General features: G+C 37.4%; 1 pseudogene; it reads left to right on the top strand.

The window, feature by feature from the left end:
- LOC107159606 overlaps positions 1-13,519 on the top strand; it is a 17,399-nt pseudogene extending 3,880 nt beyond the window's left edge.
- The last annotated feature ends 5,179 nt before the right edge of the window (positions 13,520-18,698 follow it).

Raw genomic sequence — 18,698 nt, 5'->3', positions numbered from 1 at the left:
TATATATATATATATATATATATATATATATGTTTAATTTGGTGAGGGGGGCTACCAGGGATTGAATTCAGGGGCACTTGACAACTGAGCCACATCCACAGCCCTATTTGGAATTTTATTTAGAGATGGTCTCACTGAGTTGCTCAGTGCCCTGCAGTTTCTGAGGCTGGGTTAGAACTCAGGATCCTCCTGCCTCAGCCTCCTGAGTTGCTGGGATTACAGGCATGTGCCTCCACACCTGGCAAAAGGATATTTAAAAAAATTTGGCTGAGAGAATTGAGTTTAAATTCCTTCTACCTGGAGATACTGCATTATTCACACTAACCAAATATATAAATATGTGATGGGCTGTAATTACCAAGTACAGTTTTTTTCTTCAAAAATCTGGAAGAGTTGATGTGAGTTTTTTTTTCTCCTTTGAAGTTAATAGATGAATATTATCATAGGCTGCATGTTTGTGTTTTCCCCCAATGCACATTCTAGGTCTTGACCTAGAATGTGATTGTGTTATGAGGTGGGGCCTTCCCAAGGTGAGATTGACATATTGGTGCTCCTCAAGAATGAGATTAGTGCCCTTATTAAAGAGATTACAATGAACTCCTGGTTGGTTTTGCCATATGAGGGCACTTCAAAAAGATGCCATTTACAAAGTAGGAAGTAGGTCCATATAATGCAATTATTCAGCCTTAGAAAGGAAGAGAATTCTTACATCACCACATGTATGAATCTTGAAAATAGTAAGTGAAATAGACACAAAAAGAAAAATAAAATATATTTTTTTGTGGATCTGGGGATTGAAAAAATAAAATATTGAATGAGTACACATATATGAGATATACTGAAATCCAAGTCTACTCAAGTCTCTTATGGAAAATGGTGAAGTATTTGTATGTAACCTAACCATATCATCCAGTATGCTTTAAATAATTTCTAGATTGCTTATAATACTTAGTACAATATAAATGCTATGTAAATAGTTGTTATATTGTACTATTTAGGAAATAATATCAAGAAAAAAATCTACATGTTCAGTACACATGCAATTTTATATATACATATTTATGTATTTATTTATATTTGAAAAAGCAAATTTCCAAAGGCAAATTTTCATAAGACAATGAAACACATCATGTCATGAAAGATTCAAGGAGCTATATGCACCTATCAAAAAAATCTTCCAATCTTCAGCCCAATATTTGCTACCAGAAGTGCCTTCAAGTTGATTAAGGAAGTTATTTGTCAACTTTAATGTGGATAACTGTAGTTCTGGGAGAATAAGGACATTCTCTGACTAGGAAAAAGAAAAGCTGGATTCACAAATCCAGCTTTGTAATGTTTCAATTGGTAGCTGGAAGTAAGCACTCAGCTAGAAGGTAGGATTTTATTCATAGAGTAATCAACACATGTCTGGAGGTATGGGCTGACTCCACTTGGTGGCTGGATTATAGGAGACAGATCTGGGGAGCAAAGTAATCCTACTCATCTGATGTGCGGCAGCTGGCAAAGAAAAGACAAAGTTTACACAGCAACTCAAGTTTTCAGACCATGGTCTGCAAGTAACAGGTACAGAGAAGGCAATTTTTGTGTTCATTTAATTTTCAGAATATAAAGAATCAAAGAAGAAAGGCTTAATATGTCATGACTGACATATTAAGCATTCAGCTTCCAGAACTCTATAGCTTGGCTCCTGATGATTGACAGTGTGGGGATGATTACAGATTATGATTTCTACCAATACTGTGGATAAAATCAATGCTAGAAATCAAAACACATGAACAGGTACTGCCTAACAATATGTGATAAATAACGCTGCATACTAATTCTTCAGTCACAACTCAAAGAAGCTAGATAGGAGCCAGGCACAGTGGTGCATGCTTGTAATCCCAGTGGCTCTGGAGGTTGAGGTAGGAGGATCACAAGTTCAAAGACAGCCTCAACAAAAGTGAGGCACTAAAGAACTCAGTGAGACCCCTGTCTCTAAATAAAATACAAAATAGTGGTCTAGTGCCCCTGAGTTCAATTCCTGGTACCAAAAAAAAAAAAGAAAGAAAGAAAGAAAAGAAAAGAAAAAAACTAGGATAGCTAAAGCTGGAGGCATCAGGAAACCCAATTTCAAATTATACTATAGAGCTATGGTATAGCATAAAACAGACACATAAACCAGTGGAATATAATATAAAACACAACTACAGTTATCTGATTCTTGAAAAACGTGCTAAAAATATACACTTGAGAAAAGACAGACCCTTTAGTAAAAGGTCCTGGGTAAACTTGGAAGTCATATATTAAAGAATAAAGCTAGATTCCTATCTCTCACCCTATTCAAAAGTCAACCCAAAATGGAACAAAGACCTAAACATTAGACCAGAAACTTTGCAAACTGCTGGAAGAAAACATACAGATAGCACTCCAACATTTAGGTGCAGGCAATGACTTCTTCAATAGGACTCCTAAAACTCAGAAAGTAATACCAAGAAATTGATAAATTGAATGACACAAAATTTAAAAGTTTATGTGCAACAAAGGAAACAATGGAATGAAGAGAGAGTCTATAGAATGGGAGAGAATCTTTGCCAACTACTCTTCCAACATAGTATTAACATGTAAATTATATAAAGAACTCAGTCTCAATCCTTGCCCCCCACACAATCAACCAAATAACCCATTTAGGAAATGGGCAAATCAACAGAACAGATACTTCTTGAAAGAAGTACAAATGGCCAGCAATTACAGAAAGAAAAAAAATATCATCTTTAGCTACCAGGAACAGGCAAATCAAAACTACACTGAGAATCCATCTAGTTATAATTAGGATTGGCAATTATCTAGAACACAAATAACAATAAGTGTTGATAAGGATGTACAGAAAAAGAGTTCTTATATACTGCTAGTGGGAATATAAATTAGTAAAACCTTTATGAAAATCATTATGGAGGGTCCTCAGAAAACCAAAGACAGAGCTACCACATTATCCAGGTATACCACTACTCAGAATTTATCCAAAATATTAAAGTTAGCATACTTGAGATATATACATGCATAACCATATTTATATCAGCACATTTCAAAAACAGTGAAGTTATGGAATCAGCCTAGGAATCCATAAACAGATGACTAGATAAAGAAAATGTTTTATACACACACACACACAAACATACATACAATGGAGTTTTACTCAGTCATGATTAAGAATAAAATTATGTCATTTGTAGGAAAATGGATGGAACTGGAAATGATCATGTTAAGTAAAATAGGCCAGACTTAGAAAGACAAATATTGGATGTTTTCTCTCTACATGTAGTATATAGGAAGAAAAGAAGACAATATGAAAGCAGTAGGGAGACTATCAGGGAAAGGGAAAGAGACAAGGGGCAGGTTAAGTAGGAGGGGAGTAGATACAATCAAGCATGTTGAATGTATGTATGGAAATTTCACATTGAAACCAATTATTTTGTGCTATAATAAATGTATTGAAGTAGTTTTGGTTTAAAGCACACTAAAGCAAAACCCTTAAAAACTGGTCTTGAAAGAAGTTGTTGATGAGTGAGCCATTTGCCAGGTGCATAAGCCATTGCCTTGAGAGGATAGCTGCTTTCCAGGGGAGCAAACTCTTTCCTGGTCATTGTTTCCATTGTTTTCAAGATTTACTTTTGGGATGATAAGTCCCTAGAATAAAGAGTGACTCCTGTTGATAGGACACAGTCAGCTCTGCGGGTGGAGGTGATCTCATGTCAAAATTTCATTTTTTACGAAATTTTACATTCTTATTCTTGTTTTTCATTTGAAACATATTCCACTTTAAACATGTTCTATGTAAACAGATTTCCCTTACATTCTTCCCTTAAAAATGTTTATTAAGCTGAGTGTTGATTAACTTGAGAATTATAAACTCCTGGGGGCTCAGTCTGAGGAGGACCCTAAGATTTTATGGCCTTTACCTCTTGAAGGCCTGCAGAGTTCTTAAAAATGAAACTCATGTTTTTGACAGAGGGAAGGGAAAAGTAACATTTTGAAATAAGCCAAAAGCATTCTATACAGAAAAGGATTATCCTAGAAGGTAAATGACTTCACCAAAGCCTTATTCAACTTGGGGAAAGGGAAATTACCCAACTCTAGCACTCCATATCCACCCTGCCTCACCTAAGAGGGACAGTAAAGCTAAGAAGCACAAGTGAATGGCACAGCTCAGAGGCCCAGGGCTACTAAAATACTGAGACTCAAAGGATTCCAGATGCACCTTCTCTTCCCAAACAACATAAATAAGGCTGCTGTATAATAATGGTGGATTACACATGCAAGAACTGCAAGACTTGGATTTCATCTATGAGGTGATTTCTAGTGACACCAAAAACAACAGAGGAGATACAAAGACACTAGAGGAAATTTTATCCTCTCACATACACATTTAATGCAAACAGCAAACACAACCTAACTGCTAGCTAGATAAACATAAAACCTCACAACAATAGCTTCTCTAGTCATCCTCCCTTACCCACAGAGATACTCTCAAGATCTAGAGTGGATGGCAGAAACCACAAGAAGCACCAAATCCTACATATGGATGCTATGTTTTTTCTCTACATATATACCTATGATAAACTTTAGTTTATAAATTAAGCACAGTAAAAGCTTAACAGTAAATAATAATAAAATAGAACAACTAAAACTGTACTGCAAAACTATACTTAAATATAAAACTAAAAAAAACTTAAAGTTAAGGTAGTTTATCTGAAAATATCTTAAAGTCCTCCTCCTCTTCTTCTTCTTCTTCTTCTTCTTCTTCTTCTATGATGTGAGATGATGCCAGGTATATGTGATAAGATGCTATGAGTGAATGATGTAGGCATAGTGAGGCAGCATTAGGCTACTAATGACCTGACAATACATCAGAAGGAGCATCATGAGCTTTGAGTGACTCTGGATCATCAAACCTTCATGGTGTTGAGTATGAAGCATATATGGTGTAGATATGCTTGCCACAGGTATAATTTATACCCTAGGTAGGGCAGAGAAGAATGGCATGAGATTTCATCACACTACTCAGAACAGTGCACAATTCAAATTTTCAGAATTACTTAGAATTTTCCATTTAGAATTTTTAGACCATACTTGACCACCGGTAAATAAAACTGTATAAAGTGAAATCATGGACAAAGGGCAACCCCTATACCTCATTTCAGAGCCTTATATATTATGTCTGACTCTCAAAGAAAACTGACAAGAATGCTTAAATACAAGAAAAACCACAATTTGGAGAGACCCAAAGCCAGCATGAAAATCAGAATCAAATAAGGTAGAGTTGTAGGAATTATGAGACAAGGAATTTAAAATAACTATAGTTACTATGACAAAAGTCTACTAGAAAATAGTGGGCAAGATGCAACAATAGAGGGGTAATGCAAGCAGAAATGTGGATAATCTAATAAAGACTGAAAAAATTGCTAAAAATCAAAATACTACAGGAAAACAATGACTGTCTTTGATTAGTTCATCAGTAAATTGGACACAGTCAAGGAAAGGCTCAAAAACCTTGAAAATAGGTGAAGAAAAACATTTCAATTTAAAATGCAAAGAGGAAAAAAAATTGGAAAAAAAACCCCAAAGAATTTCCAAGATCTTTGTGACAAGGGCAAAAGGTGTAGTATGCACAATGGGAATTCTAGAAATTAAAAAATGATGAAAAGGAACAGAAATTTTAAAGCAATATCGATGGAAGAGTTTTCTAACATTAATGACAGACACCAAACCACAAATTCATGAAGATCTGAAAAATACTACAAACAACAATCTGCACAAAGGCAAATCATATCCAAACTGCAGAAAATCATAGAAAAAAAATGTTCAAAGCCAGAGAAGGGGAACAAAACTTTAAATATGAACCAGTTTGATACTTTTATCAAATTTGTCAGAAACTATGCAATCAAGAAGGAGAAGTGAAATATCTAAAGTGTTATAAAAACCAATCAGTAATTATGAATCAAGGCCATAGGCAGCATGGCATCCAGCTGATTCTAAAGCCCCACTTCCACCCTGACAGGCCAGCGGTGCATGGCCTGGCCCCAGGGTTCAATCAGCCAGTGGGGAAGATTGGCAGGAGCAAGGCCCAGCAAACAAAAGTGCACCACATAGTGCCCTGAGTCTGGACCCATTGGGCCCATAGTGAGGTGCGGTATCACACCAAAGTCCGAGCTTGCAGGGGCTTCAGCCTGGAGATCTGAAGGTGGCAGGCATTCACAAGAAGGTGGTCCAGACCATCAGCATCTTTGTGGACCCCAGAAGCGGAACAAATGCACACTGTCGATACAGGCCAACGTGCAATGGCTGAAGGAGTACTGCTCCAAGCTCATCCTCTTCCCCAGGAAGCCCTCCACTCCCAGAAGAGAGACAGTTCTGCTGAAGAACTCCAACTGGCCACCCAGCTGACAGGCCCAGTAATGCCTATCCGGAACACGTACAGAAAGAGAAAGTCAGAGCCTAGGCATTTGCCAGTCTCCTATTGGCTCCGGCCAATGGCCACCACTTTGGCATCTGGGCAAAAAGGGCCAAGGAAACTGCAGAACAGGAAGTCAAAAAGAAAACTAAAGCACTGTGGGGCCTTATAATAAGTGCTCTCCGTGAAGCTAAAAAAAAAAAAAAAAAAGAAGAAGAAGAAGAAAAGTTAAGAACAAATAAAGACTCACTGAAATATAAATGGAGGAAATTTGTTAATAGGTCTACCTTACAAAAAATTTTAAAGGAGATTTTCTGAAAAAAGGAAAATTAATAAGTAAGAAAGTTGGATCTACTTAAAGAAGGGAGGGACATTAAAGAATGAAGGTAAAATAAAATCCTCATTTTTTATTCTATCCAATCAAATAGAAAATAATTGGATTGTATTGGGCAATAATAATACAAGGGTAGGCAAAATGAATGACAGCAATGTTATGTTATGTGAGAAAGAAACTGGGAATACTCTGTTACAATGTAACAGTACTAACCCTGAAGCTATACAGTGTTATTTGAGAGTGGATTTTGTATAGGTGTGTGTGTGTGTGTGTGTGTGTACCATACTAACACTAATCTATTTATAATTATGCATCTAAAAGCAAGGCATCAAACTATGTAAGGAAATACTGAAAAAACTGCAAGCAGAAATAGGTGAGTTATTTTTTTTTTTACTGGGAGAACTCAACATACTTCAATGAATAATCGACAGAACTAGCATTGAACCAAATAGTTCCATATCATTATGGTTTACAAATGATGTGTCATCCCAAAGCTCATGTATGAGACAATGCAAGAATTTTCAGAGGTGAATTCATTAGATTATGAGAACTTTAAATTAACTGGTAGATTAATCCACTGATAAAGATTCACTGGGTGGTAACTGGAGGAAGAAGGTCACTGAAGGCATGATTTGGGGGTTTATATTGTATTACATTCTGACAAAGGATTTGCCTACATTTTACCTAAGTCCTGAGACTTTCTGTGAGTCTGAGTTTAGAGGTGAGAGGCTAATTAATCTGGTGGAGAAAATTTCAAGTCAGCATAGCATTCAGGCAGAGGCTTATATATTGCTGGTGGATTTTAGCCAAGTTTACTATGATAATCAGGAGCAGAAAACAGAGAAGAAAGATTTGAAAAACTTGCAGTGTAACCATAAAAGTGAGAATAAAACTAGGAATAAGGAAGATGCAGTTTTTAAAAGACACAGCCACTAAAGGGAAGCTAGAAACAATAAGAAAGATGGCTTGAGGACATATCAGGGCTGACATCTCAGGCTCAAGGGTATAAAAGTAAAAATTCCTCTGAGAAGAAGCCATGGGAGAATGCTGCTTAAACAGGGGGGCTTAAAAGTCATTTCACTATGCTAAGCTACCCAGGCACTCAGAAGCAGCTGTAGCCATGGTCCCAGGAGCTTTGACTAGTGCTTGAGATTATGACACACCTTGGTGTCAACCACATGGTGTTGATTCTGCAGGTTTGCAGGAACCTGGAGTTAGGGGCTCAGGAAGCTTCCACTGAGATGTCAAAGGAAGGTCTGATAGGCCAGGCAAAGTGTAGCAGGGTTGAAATCCTCAAAGGCAGCCTGAGAGGGGTGATGCATGAAGATGTGAGAAGGAAGCCAGAGCTGCAATTGAGACTCCAAGACTAAGAGATGCCAGTAATTTGAAATGTCTGCAAAAGAAAGCTGCAGGAATCAAGGAAACTGCAACCAGCAATTCCACAGGAATAGAGCCACACAAGCTCTTTGGATGGAACATTAGGATGCCTTGTGCTCCAGATGCTGGACATGGGCTACAGGACTCATTTGCCCACCTGGATTTCAGTCTTGCTTTCTTTGGTCCCATTTCTTCTTTCTGTGCTTATTTCTCTCCTGTGGAATGGAAATGTTTACTCTGTGCCACTCTCACAGCTAAGAGCTTGTCTTGAGTCTCAGATGAGATTTTGAACTTGGACTCTTGGGCAATCCTGGAAATGTTAAAACTAAGGAGACTTCTGGAAATTGACTAATTGGGGAGCTGGTGGTAGAATGTTATGGTTTAGCTATAAGGTGTCCCCCAAAAGCTCATGTGTGAAACAATGCAAGAATTTTCAGAGGTCAAGTTAATTAGATTATAAGAAGTATAACCTAATCAGTGGATTCATTCCCTGATAAAGACTGATTGGATGGTAACTGTAGTCAGGGAGCTTGTGGCTGGAGAAAGCAGATCACTAGGGGTATGACTTTGGGATCTGTATTTTGTCCTTGGTGAGTGGAGCTCTCTCTCTGCTTCCTGGTTGCCATGTACTCTGCTGCTTCCCTCCATCATATCCTTCTGCCATGATGTTCAGCTTCACTCAGGCCCAGAGCAAGGAATCAACCAGCCATGGACTGAACTCTAAAACCTCAAATAAACTTTCCTCCTTTAAGTCCTTCTTGTCAGGCCTTTTGGTCACAGCAATGCAAAAGCTGACTAAAACACAATTATTAACTGGAAATAATTGACATCTATAGACTACTCCATCCAACAACAGCAGGATTCACATCCTTCTCAAGATCACATAGAACTCTAACCAAGATAGATCACATGCTAGGATATAAAATGTAACTGAACAAATTAAAAGAATAATGATCATATAAAACATGCCCTAGACAACAATGGAGCAAAGTAGAAAATACAGTAGAATAATACAACAAAATTCCCCCAATATTGAAGTTTGAACAACACACTTCTAGACAGTACATGAGTCAAAGTTTCAAGAGAAATTCAGAATTATTTTGAAAATTAAGACACTTGGTCAAAACTTGAGGAATGTAGAGAAAACAGTACTTAAAAGGAAGATTTTAGCACTGGATGCCTATATTAAAGAGAAGAAAGATAAATCATTGATAATTTAAGCATTCACCTTAGGAAAATAGAGAAAGAGCCTAAATAAAGCAGAAAAAAAAGAGACGAAAAGTTAGAACAAAAATCAGTGAAATATAAAAAGGAAATCAATATCAAAAAGTTCACAAAATTCAAAGCTGATTTTTTGAAAAGATCAACAAAATTGATAGAAACCCATGCCAGGATAACTGGGAGAGAAGGGGAAACAGCAAAGAGAGAAGAAGGAGGAGGTAGGAGGAAGAGGAATGAGAAGAGGAAACAGAAAAGTTTTAAAACTACTAATATCAGAAATAAAAAGAAGTTCCTTGCCACTGCTGTCAAGGACATTAAAAGGTTCCCAAATAATATCATGCAAATTATATATGTTTATGAATTTGAAAATGGACTGATTACATGAAAGACACAAATTACCAACTCAGGATCTTCATATATTCATGATGCTATAACAGAATACCACAAACCAGGTGGACTGATATTCTTTTAAATTGACACAGAAACTTATTTTTCATCTTAATGGAGGTTGAGTGGGTTCAAAATCAACTCAAGCCATCAGCAGTTCAGTGTCTGATGAGGATCCACTTCCTGGAATATAGAAGGATGTGTTCTCACATAGCAGAAGCGGTGAGGACCCCTGTGGCCTCTTTTATCAAAGCACTAATCCCATTTCTTAAGTTTGCAAAGTCCCCTCCTCCTAATACCATCACATAGGAAATTATGTTTCAACTAATACATTTTATTTATTTTTTTTTAATATTTATTTATTTATTTTTTAGTTATCGGCGGACACAACATCTTTTTCTTTGTATGTGGTGCTGAGGATCGAACCCGGGCCGCACACATGCCAGGCGAGCGCGCTACCGCTTGAGCCACATCCCCAGCCCTCAACTAATACATTTTAAAGGGATACAAACTCAGTCTATAGCATTCACAAAAAGCAGAAATAATCTTGTATAGATCTATATCTGGAATGGAAACAGGTGAATAATAAACACCTTCCAAGGAAGAAAGCACACCAGGCACAAAAATTTCACTGTGAATTCTACCAAAAATTTAAGGAAGATATGATAACAATTATTTACCATCTCTCCCAGAAAAACGGAAGAATAGGGAACATTTGCCAAATCATTCCATGGGGCTATATGCCAAAACAAGATGAAGGCATAACTAGAAAAAATATGTGCTGACCAATATCTTTCATGAACATAGATTTTTAAAAATCCACAACAAAGTATTAGCAAACAGAATCTAACAATATATGATAGCAATTCTACACCAAGACCAAGTGATATTTACTCCAGGTGTGCGAGGCTGGCTCAACATTCAAAATATAGTTAAAGTGATTAATTCATCAATCAGACTAAAGAAGAAAAATCATTTGATCATATAAACAGATCCAGAAAATGCATTTGGCAGACTACAATGTTCATTCATAACTAAAACTTTCATGAAACTAGGAATGTAATGGAAATTCATCAACTTGACTAAAAATCTATTAAAAACAAAGCAAAAAACCCAACAGCCAATCTTACACATACTGTGAAAAACTGGGTGTTTGCGCCTAAGATCAAAAGGACAGCATGTATGCCTCCTCTTACTGCTCCTGTATTCTTAGCTAATGCAGTAAGACAATAAAATAAAATGAAAGGTACACATATTTGGAAAAAAGAAATTAAATGCTCTTTATTCACAGGTGACTTGACTTTCTACGTTGGAAATCTCAAAGATTCATCCAGAAAAACTTCTATAATTAATAAGTTACTATATAATGTTACATGATATGAAGGTACTATACAAATTCAACTACTTTCCTATATATATCCTCAATGAACAATTGCAATATGAAATTAAAAACCCAATATAATTTGCACTAGTATCAAGAAAAAAATACTTGGAACATAACCTGGTAAGTGTGATCAAGGAGGTCTGGGGTTGTGGCTCAGTGGTAAAGTGCTGGCCTGGCACTTGTGAGGCATTGGGTTCTATCCTCAACACCAAATAAAAATAAATAAATAAAATAAAAGTATTGTGTCAATCTACAACTAAAAAAATATTTTTTAAAAATGTGGTAGGGTCTATATGAGGAAAGTTTTAAACCTCTGATGAAAAGAATAAATGAAGAATTAAATGAATGAAGAGTCATACCATGAACATAGATAAGAAAAATCAATGTTGTCAAGAGGTCACATCTCTCCAACTTGTTCTATACATTCAACAACTTATTTTGTGGAAGTTGGTGAACTTATTCTAAAATTTATATAGAAAGGCAAAAGACCCATAATAGTCAACAATACCGGAGAAGAAGAAAAATTTTGTTTAACTTGCAAATTGATCTGTGGAACAGAATAGAGAATCCAGAAATAAAAGCACATAAATATGGTTAACTGTTCTTTTGCAAAAAAGCAAAAGCGATTCAATGCAGGAAAGATAGTCTTTCCAAACTGAATGAAGTCATTGTGTGTTTATACATAGGAGGAGGGGGAAAGAGGATAGATGAAGAAGAAGCAGCAGCAAAAGAAAAGGAATCTAGATACTATCTGTGTTATTCAGTTTTTCATTGCTGTTACTAAAGTACCCAGCACAAATCACTTAGAGAAGGAAAGATTAATTTTGGCTCACAGTTTCAGAGGTTTGAGTCCTTGGTTGGCTGCCTCCATTTCCTGAACCTGAGGTGAAACAGAACGTCATGGTGGAGGGCTTAGTGAAGAAAAGCTGTTCAGTTCAGGGCAGCCAGGAAGCAGAGAAAGAGAGGGAGAGAACGTGGCTGAGGAGAAGAAAAACTCCAGGTCAACTTCCAAGTGACCTACCTGCTCCAAATAGGTCTCACCTCCCAGACGTTCATTCAGCTATCACTGGATTAATCCCCTGATGAGTTCAGAGCACTTATGGTTCAGTCATTGCCTAAAAGCTCCACCTCTGCACCTTGATGCTTTGGGGGCCATGCTTTCAGCACATGACTCCTTTGGGGGACATTCCAGATTCAAACCATAATATGAACACAACCCTTGTTCCTTTCAATAAATCAATAAATATTAACTCAACCTGTGTCTTAGATGTAATTTTTATTAACATCATTTTGAATTGAGAAGTCATAACTGTGTATACTAATGGGGTGCCATATGATTTTATACACACATGCACACACACCACACACAATGTGGAATTCTTAAAAAGTCAAGCTCATTAATATATCTATTTAGTCCTTTGCTGATCTATTATATTTTTGTGGTGAAACATTTTAAACTCACTTTTAGTTATTTTGAAGATTATAATAAGGGAATTTCTCAGAGTACAAGAACTGGGTGAAAGCAGGATACTGCCTGCTGCTGCTGCACAGCTGCCTGCAGGGCTCAATCCACTGTGAGATGCTGTCCTTCCATTGTAGCCTGCTTGCCCTGGGCCCTGGCCTGGGCCCCTGCACCACCTGTTGCGGGTGGTGCCCGTCAGTTTCAGCCACAGTGTCAGGTGTTTGCGGAGTGGAAACAGGAGATTTTGAGACAGCACAACAGAAACGAATACATGCACTGGGGAAACTGCTGGCTGGGCCCCTGGCCCGTGGATGCTTGGCAGGTAGTCAAGGCCTACAAGCCTCAATGACTATCAGACAAATGAGGACTTGAGGAATAAGATGCAGCTGCTCTTTTAAATTTCATCAACTCCTGTGATCACTTTTTGGTTGATTGAAAGAAAGTCACAGAGGTGATTGTCGCAATGAGATCACGCACTTTTCAGAGATGAAAGTATCCTCTACGTGGCTCCAAGACTTTCAGATAAAGATCCAAAATTTTCTGAATTAATTCAAGAATATCACAAAGATTGTGGCATGACAGTATAGAATAGAACAGTTGATATCTGACTGGGCTGTTCACATCCCTAGGATCAGCAAGATGGGTATAAATGTGAAACCGGAAGTTACCTGAGTGCAAGCCAAGTAAATGAAATCAAAATAGAATTACTGAAGGAAGAACTTGAAGAGATGTATCTTCAAGCAGAAGAACAAGAGGTGTTGCCTGAAGAGATCTCAAATTGACTGGAAGTGGTGAAGGAATGTCTAAGAAACAATGAAGATCTTAGAAATGGTCTTAGAGAAGACATGCAGAAGCTTGACAACACAGGATCAAAAAAGAGATTCAAAGGAACCTGGGAGACAGACACCTGAGAGAAAGGACTGAGGTTGACCTTCAATAAAAAGCAGGCAGGTCCTGTGAAAGTCAGCATGGCTTCCAGCTCAGGCATCCTTTCTGTGAAAAAGAAATAAATATGTGTGTGTGTGTGTGTATTCATATTCACAAATTTGGGGTTGTGTAATACATACCAATCTAAAAATATCAGAAACTCTTCTGCCATTGCTGTTAACATCCAGAGTTTTTTTGCTATTTCAAAGGTGAGATTCTTTTCTGGTCCTGACCTGTAGCTCTTATCTGGGTAAAGGCCAGGCTTGTGTCAAGGGCTCCTTCAGAGTGCTCTGTCCCCTGCTAGATGTGTCATATCCCCCTGCTTGCTGCCTGACAGCATCATTCATGCAGATGGCCAGGGGTGGGCTGGAACATAAATGTTGAGATAGAAACTCTCCCATTTTGGAAGAAGGCAAGAGGAAAAACTGCCTGGAAGGCTATTTTCTAGCCAACTTAATTCAGAACTGAACTGTTACTAACAGGTTTGAATAGACTGAGGTTGCAGCCATGGTGGTTAGTGCAGGGCTGGATAACAGTGAGTGACTTGACTGACCAATGTAGGGGGAGGGCCCAGGACCATTTCATCTCAGGGACATCAAGAGGAAGGCTCAGTTGGCAGCTTGTTTATGATATACTTATGGGAAGTAAACTCTGTGGCAGCCATGGCTATTTTTGTGCAGTAATATATCTAATGCTGAGTGCAGGGCCTAGCCCTCATTGCCCAGTGGGTATTAATCTAGCTGAATATTCGTCTGTTGGCCTTTGAGTATTTATAGGTATAAATGACATACTGTTAATTAAGCCTGGTCCTTCATTATGAAATTTAAGAGTGAAATTTCAACATTCTTATAAAATTAAGACAGCATTTCCTTTCAACAGATTCACAAATTCATTCGTACTTACTCTATTTCTTTTACCCCTCAAATTCTCCAACTACTGACTTCACCCTGTTTGTTCCTGAATCACACACGCACTGTACCATTGTATGCAGTGGTCTTTGGGGTAGGCCTCACTTTCACCTTACCCTCCATCTGATCTTTTGCAAAGCTAGTGGTACTAAACTGGGTCAGATCACCTCTGAATCTTAGGGGCAGAATTGCCATGTTCCCAGAACTTTGCTTGGAAAAAGTGCACCATACCAAGCCTGAACAAATGTGACCATGCTCCTTTGCCTATTCAGCTTCCCATCAAGGTCATAATTTGTAGAGAATGAGTGGAAGGAGGAGATATATTTGGCATAAATGTTTACATTAAAATGCATTTAATATAATTCTAGAAAGCCTGGGTGAATGCAAATTTGCCTACAACTTCATACTTTAGTCTTCCCAATTGCTGTGCAGTTTTTAGTCTTGTGTTTTTATTTTTTCCTTCATTTCATGGAGTTCTTTGAGAAGCTTTCAGTGGTGAAGAAAGAATTTTCATTCTGCAACTTTACCAAACTAAGGAACTTTATTGAAATATCTCCTAGCTTCTAGTGCTGAGATACAAAATGTGGAATCAAATGGAATCTTGTTGATTTACTAACCAATTTAAGTCCTGATTTCTAACTCTAGGAACTTTGGGATGTGAAATGTTTCACTTTGTACCTGTGTCTAATTAATTTTTCCCCATTTATCCAAAAAGCACTTATCAAATGTCAGCTATGTTAGAGACACTGAAGTAGATGCACATATAAAGATTTGTAAAGTATAGATAATGATATACCAGCTGTCATCTCATTGGATTTGTCTGCTCTGAAAAATCAAAGGTATTGTTCAGAAAACTTTATATCAATAACTTTTAAACAGAAAGGAAGACATGTCCAGAGAGGACTTTAAGGCAAAGTCACATATACACAGACATCAACCTGTGTACAGCTCTTTGACAGAGATGGGACCAGGGTATGCACAAAATGATGCACAATAGCATTGTTAACCAGCCATCAATAGAGAGGACCAGTTAAAGAAAGTCTAGTGCATCCATCCTGCAGAATAGTATACAACCATTAGGAATAAAGAGATGACACTGCAGTGCATAATATGGAATGATCTGTAAGACATTAAATAGGAAAGCAGGGCTGGGGGTGGAATGCAGTGGTAGAGCACTCACCTAGCAGGTGAGGTCCTGGGTTCCTTCCAGAGCACCACTACCAATAATGGATAAAAAGAAAACCAAAATGCTTAACAGCACTTAGCATGCTATAAGACTATTTTATGTTATAACAACAGGTCTGGAAAGTCATGCATTTTTCCAAAGCCGTTTTGCTGTGCTAGGTCTATAAAGAAATTGGGGCCCTGGGGTACTTACAAGTATTTGGTTTTTCTGTTTTGTATATTCCTATATGAAAATTTTTACAACAAACATGCATTTGAATTATCTTAATATTTTTTATTTCAAAATAATAAAGAGACAAAGAGTATAAAAAATAAATATATAATAAGGGTCTCATTTTATTCTTTTACATATATTATCCAGTTTTTCAACACCATGTGTTAAAAGGGTGTCTTTTCTTTAATGTATCTTTTGACATCTTGTCAGAGATCAGATGACTGTTCATGTGTGGATTTATCTCTGTGTCTTCTATGATATTCCACTGTGTACGTGTCTGTTTTGATGCCAGTATCTGCTAACAATCATTTTACTCTATACTTCTTTTTTTTAAAGAGAGAGAGAGAGAGAGAGAGAGAGAATTTTTTTTAATATTTATTTTTTAGTTCTCGGCAGACACAACATCTTTGTTTGTATGTGGTGCTGAGGATCAAACCCGGGCCTCACGCATGCCAGGCAAGCGCGCTACCTCTTGAGCCACATCTCAGGCCCTTACTCTCTACTTCTATGAGTTAAAATTGTAGACCTAAATGTAAACATAAAACTCTAAGACATTTATAAAAAATTGAATTGAACCCAGTGCCTCACATATGCTAGGCTAGTGATCTGCCTCTGGGTTACAGCCCCAGCCCTTGACAGGTGCTTTTTTAAAATTCAATACCAAACTATAATCAATGAAAGAAAATGCTGGTAAATTGGGACTTCCACAAAATTAAAAACTTGTAAGAACACGGGAGGTTGAGGTGGTAGGAGCACATGGGTCCAGAAGTTTAAAACAAGCCTGGGCAACATAGTAAGACCCATCTCAAATAATCAATCCATCAATCAATAACTTATGCTCTGAAAAAGAAAATGTTAAGAGAATGAAGAAACAAACTACAGGCTTGGAGAAGATATTTGCAAAACAAATATCTTATTAAGACCTGCATCCAAAATATAAAAAAAACTCCAAAAATATAATAATAAGAAAACAACCCAACTAGTAAATGGATTTAAAAAAACCTGAAACCATTTTAACCAAAGGAAATCTACACATGGAACAAAAGCCTATGAAAAACTTCAAAATACCAGGTGTCACTAGGGATTTTCAAAATGATGCCACTATGCCACAATTAAAATGCCTAGTTTTTTTTTTAATGACAGTATCAAATACCAGTAAGGATGTGAATAAAAGGAACTTTGTGTTTGGTCAGAATGCAAAATGGTACATTCACTTTAGAATATGACTCTGAAGTTTCTTGCAAAGATAAACATAGTTTTACTTTACAACCCAGCAATTTCATGCCTAAATGTTTGTCCTAATGAGTCAAAAATTTATCTTCACACAAAAGCCTGCACATGAATATTTATGGAAGGTTTGTTCATAATCACCAAAAATGGGAACCAGCTTAGATGTCTTTCAACTGGTTAATGTATGAACACATTGTACTTCATTCTTACAACAGAATATTATTCAGTAAGAAAAATAAATGAGGTATCAGTCCATAAAAAGACATGGAGGGATCATAAATGCATACTGGTAAATGAAAGATGACTATCTGAAAATGCTGTATACTTGAAAGTTCCAACTATATGATGTATGCATTCCTGGTCACTGGTGTGGTCGATGGTCACTCGACTACCTCAGTTACAGGGGGTAGAGACGCGGTATCAAATCAAGTATAGACACCGGGAGCTGGTGAGAGCTGGCAGGTGACAACCTCAGTCGACCTCCAGGTGTTTATTTTTGGAATGCATACAGCTCTTATGGGGTTCAGGTAGGGCATGCCTGCCAATCACACATAAGCACCTTGTCTGGAAGGGTCTTTGTCCCTAAGGGAGGGGGACTTTATGAGTTGGGGGATTTCATACCCTGAGCACCTGACCCTCGGTTTCCTGACCTGGTAGTCTGGTAGCTTGGCAACGCTAACCTGAGGATGTGGTTTCACAGAAGCCTCGCTAAACAGAGCGCCCTGTCCTGCAGGTGTTCCTCTCAGGCCTGTACAAGTGCAGGTTTTCCTAGTACTCTGAGCTGCTTGTAGCTACTAGTTGTGAACGGAAAGTTACTCCAACAATATGACATTTTGGAAAGGTAAATCTGTACAGAGAGTTAGAAAATTAATGGTTACCAGGAACTTAGGAAGAGAGGAAGGAAGAATGAATAGGTGAAGCATAGGGGCTTTTAGGGTGGTGAGTCCATTCTATTGAAAACTCTAGTGGTGGATATATATCATTATATGTTTGTCAAAACCCACATAATTGTGTAACTCAGAGTGAAACAACATAAGTTATGGAGTACAGCTAATAATGTAGTGCCAATTTGGGGTCATTAATTGCAGCAAATATACCACACTAATGAAAAATGGAAATCATAGGGGAAAGTACGTGGGTACATGTGGATACATGTCACTGCATGTATTATCTATCTAACTAGTTTGTATTTATAAAGCTGTAATGAAAATTGTCCACTGATTATTTTTAAATCTGTAACAAAAAGATTACTAGAAAATATGAAAATAATTGAAGTAAATAACAGACATCTAAATAATCAATAAGACAAAACAAAATTAATAAGGAAATTAGAAAGTGTTTTCAAATCATGAAAAAGAAAACACATCATGTCAAAAATTGTGAGGTGCCATTAATGCACTCTCACTGAATGTTTATAGGACCATGTGCACCAGTCAGCAAAGAAGTGCTCTGAGCAGAGTTCTCAATTTCCACCTTTACACAGCAGAAAATGAAAACAAACCAGAAATGAATGACGTTAAAGAAAAAAAGAAATATCAGGGGGGATCCAACATGGTGGCGGGCGGAGAGGCAGCACTTTCAATACCCCTTCAGTGATGGGGTCAGAAAGACGCATAGATAACGCTTAGATTCTACTTGC

The sequence above is a fragment of the Marmota marmota genome, unplaced genomic scaffold, assembly GCF_001458135.2.
Source record: "Marmota marmota marmota unplaced genomic scaffold, marMar, whole genome shotgun sequence".
In the NCBI taxonomy this organism is placed as follows: Eukaryota; Metazoa; Chordata; class Mammalia; order Rodentia; family Sciuridae; genus Marmota; species Marmota marmota.
Note: the sequence above shows the minus strand (reverse complement) of the source record. Positions and strands in the feature narration are given on the sequence as shown.